The sequence below is a fragment of the Ixodes scapularis genome, unplaced genomic scaffold (genome assembly GCF_016920785.2).
Source record: "Ixodes scapularis isolate PalLabHiFi unplaced genomic scaffold, ASM1692078v2 PGA_scaffold5__190_contigs__length_132052651, whole genome shotgun sequence".
NCBI lineage: Eukaryota > Metazoa > Arthropoda > Arachnida > Ixodida > Ixodidae > Ixodes > Ixodes scapularis.
The window spans coordinates 56,949,965-56,960,884 of NW_024609880.1; positions in this window are offsets into that span (position 1 = coordinate 56,949,965).

A 10,920-nucleotide genomic window follows, 5' to 3' on the forward strand; every position below is an offset into this window, starting at 1 on the left:
TACAGCCAACAACATTTGTACTGATTTTAGATTGTCTCTTATTTCAGCCTGCTTGATTGGGATTTACCTTAACTATTATTTGTAAACAAAAAGCACTTGCTAAGAGCGCATGTCTCAAGTTCTTTTTTGATTATTACGCTCGTCAGCCGCATTCGCGCTGCAAGCGGGAGACGTAAACGCGCTGAGCTGCGTAGCGAGAACCCCATGCTATAAGCCGTGGAAGCAGGGGCGGATCCAAGGGTGGGGGGGGGGGGGGGGGCAACGGGGGCGGCCACCCCCCCCCCCCCCAAACAAAATCGACCCCTCCTCCCCCCTTGTCGGATGGCAATTTGACTGGGGTGGACCCCCCGGTGCACAAGAAAAAGTGGGAGAACAGTATCCTTACAGATTGCCCCCCCCCCCCCCCCCCCCCCCCTCAAACGGAGTTCCGGATCCGCCCCTGCGTGGACGCTGACCTTGTTGCGTTTGGGTCCCCCAATTTCTTAGGGGAAACCAAACGTTGGGGTCCGCGATTCTTAAACTGTCTAATGAAGAGCTTCTGCCAGGTGCCATCTTCAGAGCTGGCCGCAGAGGAGTCAGCTACAAGGCAACCGTGATGTTCCTGCCGAAGAACCGGGCATCTTAATTGTAAGTGTTTTTTTTTTTTTTTTTACGTTTTCTTCCCGTCTAATTTTTCAACATAGTGGTAACGCTGCTGCATTAAAGTTGATATTTGGGCTAGTTGGTAGTCTAACATATTGAGGTATTTAGCGCACAAAGTAGAGAGAACAACAGGAAAAAAAAGAGCGTCAATTAAACTCTTTTTTGTCCTGTTCTTCTCTCTACTATGTACGCTAAATACCTTAATATGTTAGAATTGCCAGGCTTTTTAACCTACAATATTTTCCTTTTTCATGGTCACGTTTGTTTGCATTCATGTACACTCTATTTTTAGAGCTCTTACGCGGTTGCATTCGTGTGTGTGTGGAACTGCAAAAGAAAATAATTTATATGCATTTATTTCTTCGGTGCAAATTTTTTTTTTTTTTAATTCTGAAAAAACAACAACTTGTAATATAATTTAAAAGTCATTCCAGGTAAAATGTGTAATTAGGTTGTGAGATCTTCACTTTCTGAAGGCAGCTTTTTTGAGGCATGATAAGAAAAACGCACAAAAATAAACAGTACAGTCATTGCAGATATCTGCCAAGGTAAAATGAGCACACGTAACTTCAGTCCTCCAAGACAACTCCTGTAGACTAGGAGCGATTCATTATCTTGAGAGTCTGCTTCCTGGTTCCTTTAGTAGGACCATAATGACTGCATGTATGTCAGCTTGTTTCATGCTTGATCGTTGGAAATTCGCCGAAAAGGTGAAAAAGGTCGCAAAGATGTCGCGAAAAACGCCGCGACGCTCAGCAACGAAGTCGGGGCAGTCGCCAGTCGGGGCTCGCCAGCAACAGGCAAGGTGGGCAAGAACTCGTGTGGTGGCTCCGCCTAGGAACATCGAATAAAAGCTTCGGCGCAATATTTCGAATCCTGATGAGATTCGCGATTCGTCGAACTTTTCAAGATGGCAGGTTCGAAAGCGTGACACTTTTCAGACTTATCAAGAAACAAGGTCAAAAGTTCGAAAATCATCGAAATTTTAAAATTAGAAAGGTCGAAAGTTCGTAAATTGCAAATATAAAATTTTTGATTATAAAAAGGTCGGAAGTTCGAATTGATACACTTTATAAACGCAGAAGTTCGACAAAGCGAAACTTCTCGACCCTTTCGAACCTTAGGTTGGAAAAAAAGTTTGCAGAATCTCTACCTAGAGAGCCTAGATTGTAGAGAGGGTTGATTTTAAAGGATGAGGAGCGTTTGCAATTTAATGAAGGACGTTTCCGGCGGAGATTGGTCTCAAGTACGCATGCGCAGTTTTTTCGCGTGGCAAAGAGGAAAGCAGGCGGAAAGGCGGAGAAGCTTGCAGGCGAGCAACGCGTTAGTTACGTCCTAGCAACTGGCATTGCGAACATGGTCTATAAACCTCGCGACCCTGATCGAGCTGTAGGAGCTCTCTGTAATATCGGCTCTCTACAAAGATGCGTTCCGATAGAAAACCAAAACCCAGAAACGCGTCCAAATTTCGTGTTTTTTTCTCTCGAAACGCAATAGAATGCTGTACGTGCCATCTATATTTCTAAAATAGGTTGATTTAATGTCATTCGACGGTCTTTATAAATTCATTCACTAAAAAGTTAATCACTCAAAAGTAATTAATAAACAAATTATACGGAACGTTATTAATTTTGCCAAACGGACCATTTGGCACACACCATACGGCATTAACCTTTTTGTTTTCTTTATGCGATGCGTACATTTCGCAAAAATGATTTGGATCCCGTTTTGAGAAAACAACCTGTGCATCCGCAGTTCTGTCTATGATCTCACTGCCGTAGCCTGTTTTGTTGAAGTAGCAAAACGTCCATCAATTAGATTTATATGATTTCCCGATCTTTCCGATCACTCGCAACTGCGGCTCGGAATACTGAAACTGAGGGTTTTTTCATTATGAAGAGACAACATAATCAAAATAGTCTTACGTGGAACAATTTTGACGAGTGTAATTGTACAGTCTTACCTTGTGTCCTCATTTAGCCACTGTTCCGTGGCGTGTGGAGAACCGGCCTCTGAAATCAGCATTTCGAAAATGCAGCGTCCAATGCGGATGCCCGCCCGGGACAATTGGAGAAGTGGCATCTCCTCGCTCTGAGCTAAGGACACGTTGAAGACAAGGACTGGCACGTAGATTGTTCTCGATCCGGGATCGTACCAGCAACTTGTGCTAAACGCCGAGCGTGGCCATTGCTCAGAAGACTTGCGCCTCAACATGTCCACGAACGCGTACTCGTGCGCCATAACGTAGGTATCGAGGCTCTGCCGAGAGGACGATGGAACTTTGCCAACGAACTCGTCCAGAAGCTTCTTGTCCCTCGTCCAGGGCGCAGAAAATATTTGGAGCTTGGTTTTAGAAATAAGGCTGCGGACGATAACTTTAGATGCTTCGTTGAGATAGTCCGCGCTTTCTATGCCATTGAGAAATTCTTTCCGAATCTCGATAACGAGGTCCGCTAACTTCGCCTCCAGTTTATGGTCCCGGACATCGCTGAATGATAAGTAGAGAAAGGGCGGCGGTAAGGCCCTCTCAATGGTTCTCACGCAAAGCTTCCAGCGAGGAACGCCTAGCTGGAGCTTTCGGTACACCAGGCTACTGTAAACGTCCAGCAGATCAACATCCGGAAGAAATGGTGAAACTTGGATTATGAGACGAACGCTTAAGAAATTCATTACAACCAGAGTATCGGTCTGTTGAACCATCTTCTCAAACTCTGTGGCAAACCCAGGGGACTCAACAAGAACTTTAGCGTTCCCGGCCTGGTAGACAGAGGGAGACACACCGCGAAAGACCTCGACCAGAAAAATGTCCAGCGAAGAGTTCGGCAATATAGGCCGAACGCTGAAGTTGCTGCCTTTCGAGTAAAGTAGGCACAGCCTTTCCAGCTGACCCGCGAACCTCACGACGTTCCGTGAATGATCTGAAGGTATGAAGTCTTTCTTGAGCGCTTTGAGTGAGGCCTGTACTGCGCCTGTATAAGAACGTATGGCTTCGCTTATGTCTGCACCGTCCGTACTGGAGAACGTTTCCGGCACTCTGAGGGCAACGATGTCTTTCCCTTGTGGTGAATAGGAAGTAATGCCGACACCAAAGAAAGCCGCAACACCTGTCTTCCTGAGCACCTTGGCAGCCAGCTTCCAGACTGGCAGCTTACGGATAGGCGGTGTAAACGGAAACCCTTCTAGCTCAACTTGGCTCAGAAGGTCGAGCAGTGGGCTCCATCCGTCTTCTTCAATCTGCTTCGCGTTTTGGCACTGTTCAAACAGTTTCCCTATTGCTTGTGTTACGCCAGTCTGCTTTCCTTGAGCCAAAAGGGAGAACATAATGTCTTCAAGGTCACCCGCGTAGTCGTCGTCAATGGAGATGGTGAAGGCACCTACCGATATTGGCAACTGGTTTGCCCAATGGTTGCAGACAAACATATAAAAGTTGTCGCACGGATTCACGTCCCAGAAGAGCAAATTGCCCAGGAAGGCTGCGTTCTGAATGCAGCTCAAGGAACTGCAGGTGTCCGCTAATTTCATGCCGAAATCGGGTTTATCTTCCCCTTTGGTCTTAAACTTCATAAAAAGCAGAATAAATGCTGTTATGATGATGACTGCAAGAATTACCAAAGCGAAGAGGCAGATCTCACTTTTGTTGGTACGTCTCTGTTCATCAAGCAGAAAAGTAGCCGTTCTGGTGGTGACTGGGTCGGCATCTATGGTTCGTTTAGATAGCACATCCTTTTTACGCTTCGTGCGTCGAACTTTTACGCTGATGTCTGTTTCTTGAGGATTGTCTGCTTGCAGCGTGGGCTCTGGGATGTTACCCGGAGGTATTAACGCATCAGACAGTTGAATAGGTTCTTCTGCGTCCTTCGTCTTTCTTTCTTTGAACGCCACAGCGATCTTGTCACCATCATAGGCCGAAGTCTTGGTCGCGATGAGAGTCTTGTTGGAGGTATTTTTACTTTGTGGTTCTTCTTTGCTGTCCTCTTTGACTCGATCTAACCCAGCGAACCCCTCCTTCATAAATAGCATATCTGGTTCGTCACTTTGCGAACTATCGGCCGTTTTAATCGTCGCGTAATCTTGAGTCCTTTCAGTATTGGGGCTACACGCTCCACTATTAATCGCGTTCTCATCTACTGATGTTGTTCTGGACATGGGCTGCAGCGACGATGAACCTTCACGGATGGTGACCTTCTGTGTCAGCGGTGTAGACCAAGGAAAGTCCAGGTTCTCAGCATATCGAGCCCTTTCTTTGGTGTTCAAAGCGACATCCGCTTCGCCGACGTTATTTTCAGCTGATACCTCGTTGGCACTAATGATCGCGGGGTTGTCGGTTGCGCTCTGAGCAACTGAGACCTCTGATGGCGCAGGCTGCTCCGAAATCATCGCAGGCATTGACCATGTAAAATTCGATTTAGTATGACGCCGTGCCGCGTTTTCGGTGCTTGTGCGTATTAATGCTGACTCCGCAACATCATCATCGAGAAAGACAGTGATGACCTGATTGTTGCTATGGTTCACAGGGTCTGGGGCCTTGCGCGCCTCATGAGGCATGTTATTTTCAACTGGCGCCGTGGTCCTACGTTCTTGGGAAAGTGAAGCGCTTCTGATAACTCCCGACATGGACACTGGTGACACGGAGCGCGGTCGTATAGTCTTGCTCAGGATAAATTTTGTATTGAACTCAAGTAAAGTTGATGTCTAAGAAGTCGTCTTTTCCCTATCGTTACGAGCGCTAGCGTTCTTGGGAGAGTCAGAACAGCGTTTGTCGCAGACTTCCAGCAGATCCTTGGTTTTCTGCTTTAGAAATTCGAGGACAGGTTAAGACCGCCTAGAACCTTGGTCGAAAATACCTTGGTGAAGAAGCGGCTACTGTGGAGCTTATTGAGTGTTCCGAAGGAAAGTGCGTGGTCGGGATGGTGGGGTCTTGGCTGATGAACAAGAAGTGCGAATGAAGACCTATGTCGTGCGGTTCGAAGGTTTCGAAGGCAATGCAGGCAATGGTGCGACTACGCGGCTGCTCGTGGTTTAGGCACGGTGGTGCACGTTCTTGCAGGCACGAGGACAGACATATGGCGAATTCGGGTGGTCAATCGCCGGCGAGCTCACGCCGGCGGCACAGGCAACGAAAACCGCGCCAGCGGCGCACCACGTGACCCTCTCCACCCGAACACAAAGCGCCTGCAACTGGCGTTTTCGTCTGCCTGGGTCGCGCGTGAACTTCGTTAACTTCTTCCACGATTATTTTATGATACAATAGGCACGCTCTAGGCATCAGCAACACATATTCGGACTCTGAGATGTGGGTAAACAAATTGTAATATATTTTGTTTAGATTCTCGAGGAACTGTTGCCATCTTACAAGGATCCTAGAAGGCTCACCAGCGTCGCCATTTTATATTCCATTTTCTTGTTATAACCTTTTTTGCTGGAATCCTCAGCATTTTTATTTGACCCAGCCCTCTAAAATAGTAATGCGCGTTCAAGTGTCGAGCTGTAGCACTATCAATACATTTTTTACAGCGGTGTAATAACACGCTGTGTCCCATAGGAAACTGATCTTGCGGAAGCTTCCTTTAAAATATTTTATCTTTATCTCCGTTGTTTTTGCTATCTTTCTCGGACCACAGAGGGGTGTCTGTCTCAGTGGCTTCGTTTTCTACTAGAACACGCTCTCGGCGACCATTGTTTCGTTTGGTTCCCTTTCCCGATTCGGATATGACGATACCGGATACAGTCTGGCAGACAAGCTGCCCGACCTCATGGAGCTCGGGCAAAAACTGTGCCGGTAAATTGCCAGCACACGCCTGAGAACTGCCACCCGAACGGCGCGCACTCGCCAGCCTTTGACCACGCGAACGCCCTTGGCGGAGATATGGCAAAATATTTTGCCGGGAAATGACCACGCGAATTCGCCAATAGAAGCTGGTCGGTTGGCCGGACTAGAGGCACTGTATAGCAGCGTAGCTGCCAGAGTAGCGCCACACTTTACCCTGTGCCGCCTTCCACCCCGATTGGTCACACGCGGTACCATAGGTTCATTCCATGTTAAACGTCCCAGACGTTGCGCTAGACCAACTCCGATATCTAAAAAAGCAAATTTATGGCCGTTTGCCGCAATGTTTGTAGCCATGCCCTGAAATAGTTCTGACGAAAAATGCTTGGATGAATAAACTTGAGGAAGAAAACGAGAAGGGACGGACAAACAGAAACTTACAACTGGCAACAACGTTTAATGACACCAAGAGTTTGCTTATCTACAAGAAAAGGGGGGGGGGGGGGGTGAAAAAAGGGGTGAATTCTTTTTTCATTCGCCCCCTTTTTTTCTACCCCCCCCCCCTTTTTCTGTGTATAAGCAAACTCTTGGTGTCATTAAATGTTGTTGCCAGTTGGAAGTTTGTGTTTGACCGTCCCTTCTCGTTTTCTTCCTCAAGTTTACTTATCCCTAACAACCCGCTCGTTCTGTCCTTGTTTGGATGGCGTGAGCGCTGTTTTATATTTTTAAAAACAAGGTGAAACTCAATAATTGATGAAAATCAGCTTTTTTTTATAAAACACCCAACAATATTTTTTTAATTAACTTTGCATGGCTTTCGACTTACAATGTGGTTGGGCTTGTGCAGTTTTGTTTAATTAATGTTTTAATATAATATTTTTTTTTAATTTGTAATTTTGTTATTTTATTAAAAAAATATTTCATTGCTCCTGTGACTTCATAGAACTTTTTACCGGCTGCCCTGCAGGAATATAAACTATAAAACATGCTTAAAACCACTACATTAAATATCTTACAGTGAAAAAAAAGAAAAGTTGCAAAAGAGTGCGTTTTGGCGCATAACTTGCCGTTTATTTTAACCTCAGGTGGTTCAAGTAAAAATACAAAATATGGTGGGTTTAGAGGTACAATCGATTGTTTTTTGATTCTAAAAAGATTAATGAAAGTATTTGTATTTTTTGTTTAAAGCGAGAAAACAATTTATGAAGTTGAACTCTCACATCACAACCCGGCGTCGCATTTTAACGCTTCTTCGCCGCACAGCACGTCACCTGCGACAATTCGCGTCTCCAGCTCGACGCTCGCCCTCCCGCGGCGGAGGCGGGAAGCGCTCTAGTGAGGGTCCCCGATTCTCCTGCCCAGCAGGCGCGGCGGAACTGCTCGCGATCATCACTCGCGAAATGTCATTTCTGAATGCAAACAACACTCTTCACTGTCCCAACGTAGTGCTGCAGCCGGTATGGGATTGTACCTTACTGGAGAGTTTTAGTATTGCGCGTAGAAGCAAACGCAAGCGGTGTGCGTCTGCGTTTGAGTTGCAAGCCCCACGTTGTGCGTGCGCCTCATCGCCGTGCGCCATCCAAGACCGCAATTATGGGCTCCGCGCACGCGCAGTGTGGAACACGCAAAGCTAACGCTAACACACAGTACTTGCGTTCGCTCGTACACGCAAAACTAAAACTCACTACTGTTTCACCGGCTTCCGACGCCGACGAAACGTGCTGCAGTGAGCTTACGTGCAAGCAAGTAGGCGTTCCTTCGAACTAGAAAGGCTTAGTTTGGAAAAACGGCGGAGCGTAAAAATGAAAGTAACTAAATGTTATAAAAAAATTAAAAATTAAAAAAAAAAAAAATTGGGGGGGGGGGGGGGCATTTGGTCTGGAAGGATATTGGGAGCGGCTTGCGTTGTGCCGATTGCCAAAAGTCGCGACTTTGATAGAAAAATATACTTTAACCACAATTAACGCAATTTTATATGAATTTCTCACATTAGCTAAAATGTTTTCGTTGCCTTTGGACTATTTTTGTTTTTTTACTTGGTAATTAAAAATGCTGCATTGGCACCAGTGATGATAATTAGCAAACTTTTGGTTGTCATATTTGTTCGCGCGTTTGAAACTAGATCATAAGCAACGCTTGAAAAAATTACGTATTACAATATCTGAATTTTAATATTATTATTAATACCAATCGCGGCAATTTATGCCCCCAATTAACGCCAAGATCACGAAAGTACGCCATTTAACGATAATAGTCTTTCCAAAACGGTATAATTTTATTTTATTTTTAGCATATGAAAAACTCTGACATCGTTATCAAGATAGACAAACAGTCTAACACTGGATCTGATATAAAGTCATATGCGTCACGCGTGGCTATAAAACACACACACACACTTCAGCTGTCTGACTCGGGTTCCGTCTTTGGGTTGCTGCAGGAAAAACAGCGTTTAATAATTGATACGGTTTGTCGACATATTGTAAAAATCGGAATTATTCTCTTATTTTTGTGCTAGGGATAATGTTAAACCAATTAATCATTAAAGGCACGCAAACTCATTAAAGGCACGCACGTTAAAGCAATAAACTCATTAAAAGGCACGCAGTTCATTATTTCCCGTGGCAATTATTTGAACAAGATGGCAGCGAGAACGCACAAATATCTGAGCACCGATTTTTTTTTCAACAACTACAAATATCAGCCTGGATTGAAACATGTATGTCACAAAAAAAAAAAATTTCGGCGAACAACTTCTTTAACTAAATAATTACGAGGTGAGACACATCTTGAGGTATGAAAGAATTCGAAGTTAAAACCTATACCGAGAAATTAAATCCAAAATAGAGATTAGTTTCGGTTTCGCTCCAGAATTAAAACGCTCATCCTTGCGTAAATATTACACTCAACACCGCTCTTGTTTTCAGGGTAAAGAGGTGACATGCGCCCATAACACCCTAGCTTGCTCGTATTACCAGAAATAATTTATGTCGCTCAGTAAAGCCAGCACACTAGACAGGCTCAACAGCGGCACGCATCTCCGACCCTCACTATAACCGCCATTTTGAAAAATGAGTGGCGCCACCTATAGTTAGTTGGAGTCGCGAATAGCTGACACGATTAGCTCAAAAGAAAGAAAGGAGTTTTCTGCCGCTTCCTCTTGTCCGTATTTCCAGCTGCAAGGGAAGAAACGGCGGGTGTCGTGCAATAATCAGAGGTGACGCCAGTGCCTAGCCATAGCAGGCCCGTTGTGCCCTTTGTACCCGAGTGCGGCTCCTCACACTCCGAAACGCGATGCCTAATCGACGGGCGGCATCAGCTGACGTGGACTTCTTCTAAAAGTGAAACGAAATAATGTCGCCGTGAAATCTAGCCGTCACGCATATCGCGGTAAATAGCGGAACTATTCAGCGACGCAAGAATTTGCCGGGTTAAAGCCGATGTAAACACAAACGAGGCGTGAGCCTCCAACGGCGCGCACTCGTTAACACCACATCGGCTCGTCGTTTGAGATTGCCTGTTCACGGGGCTTTTGTGTTGCTCTTTACAACTGTCCTGACGTTGACAAGAGAGTGTGATTGCGATGTGCACGTAAGAAACAGCTAGCTTACTAGTGGATGCTCTGGCCCGGCAGCGCTAAGCATGTGCTGATATCAAGCGGAAGACCACAGGAGGACACCGCCGCGCAAAACAGTCGAAATAGGACAATACATAAAGCAAAAAAGCCTCTTCCAACCAAGATGTGCGCGACAACTTGAGGTCCCGCTGTGTACCTGCGTGCGCACCCTGTAACACCTTCGCACGCTTTGCCAGGCTCCACGGTTGCGTGCTGTGCAGAGAAGAGGCGCAAGAAACAACGCCAGGTTGCGGCGCGAGAGCTCGACTTCAAAATGTTTATTTTTCCTTTTTTTAAAACAATTTTCTTTTAATTAAACTTTCAAGAACAAAAGGCAATAAAGTCTTCTGTAAAATTCCCCATTTTTCGTATTTTTCTTTGTGCCACCTCGAGGCAGGATTGACGGCTCTTTAAACGGCGAAACGCAGTTCTGCACACATTTAGTTTTTTTTTTTTTTTTTTTTTTTTTCTGCGAGATATTTAGTTGTACGGCCTGAAACCTTTTTTTTCTTTTTTTTTTTTTGTGTGTGTACAGTATACCGGCCGGGCTGTTATTAAGAATTTTTACAGTCGCCTGCAGCAAAAAGATAATTTGTTAAAAAAAAATGCTGAAATGCTCATAATTCCTTTTTTTTTTAATTTCTTCGAGAAAATAATTTTCATTATCCTTGTTAGATAGCATTCCAAATAGCGTATCATTTTTCCGCCACATATTCCAGTGTTCCGTAAAAAAATCTTACTTCTCATCAATTAATAAGGGGAAACTACAACAAAATTTCGACGCTAATTTCCTCGGTATATTTCTGTTCAATTGAGCATTATCACATCAGACACAGGAATCTCTCGTTGAAAAAGACACTAAAAGGAATTTTAAAATGAATTGAACGATTAGCAAATA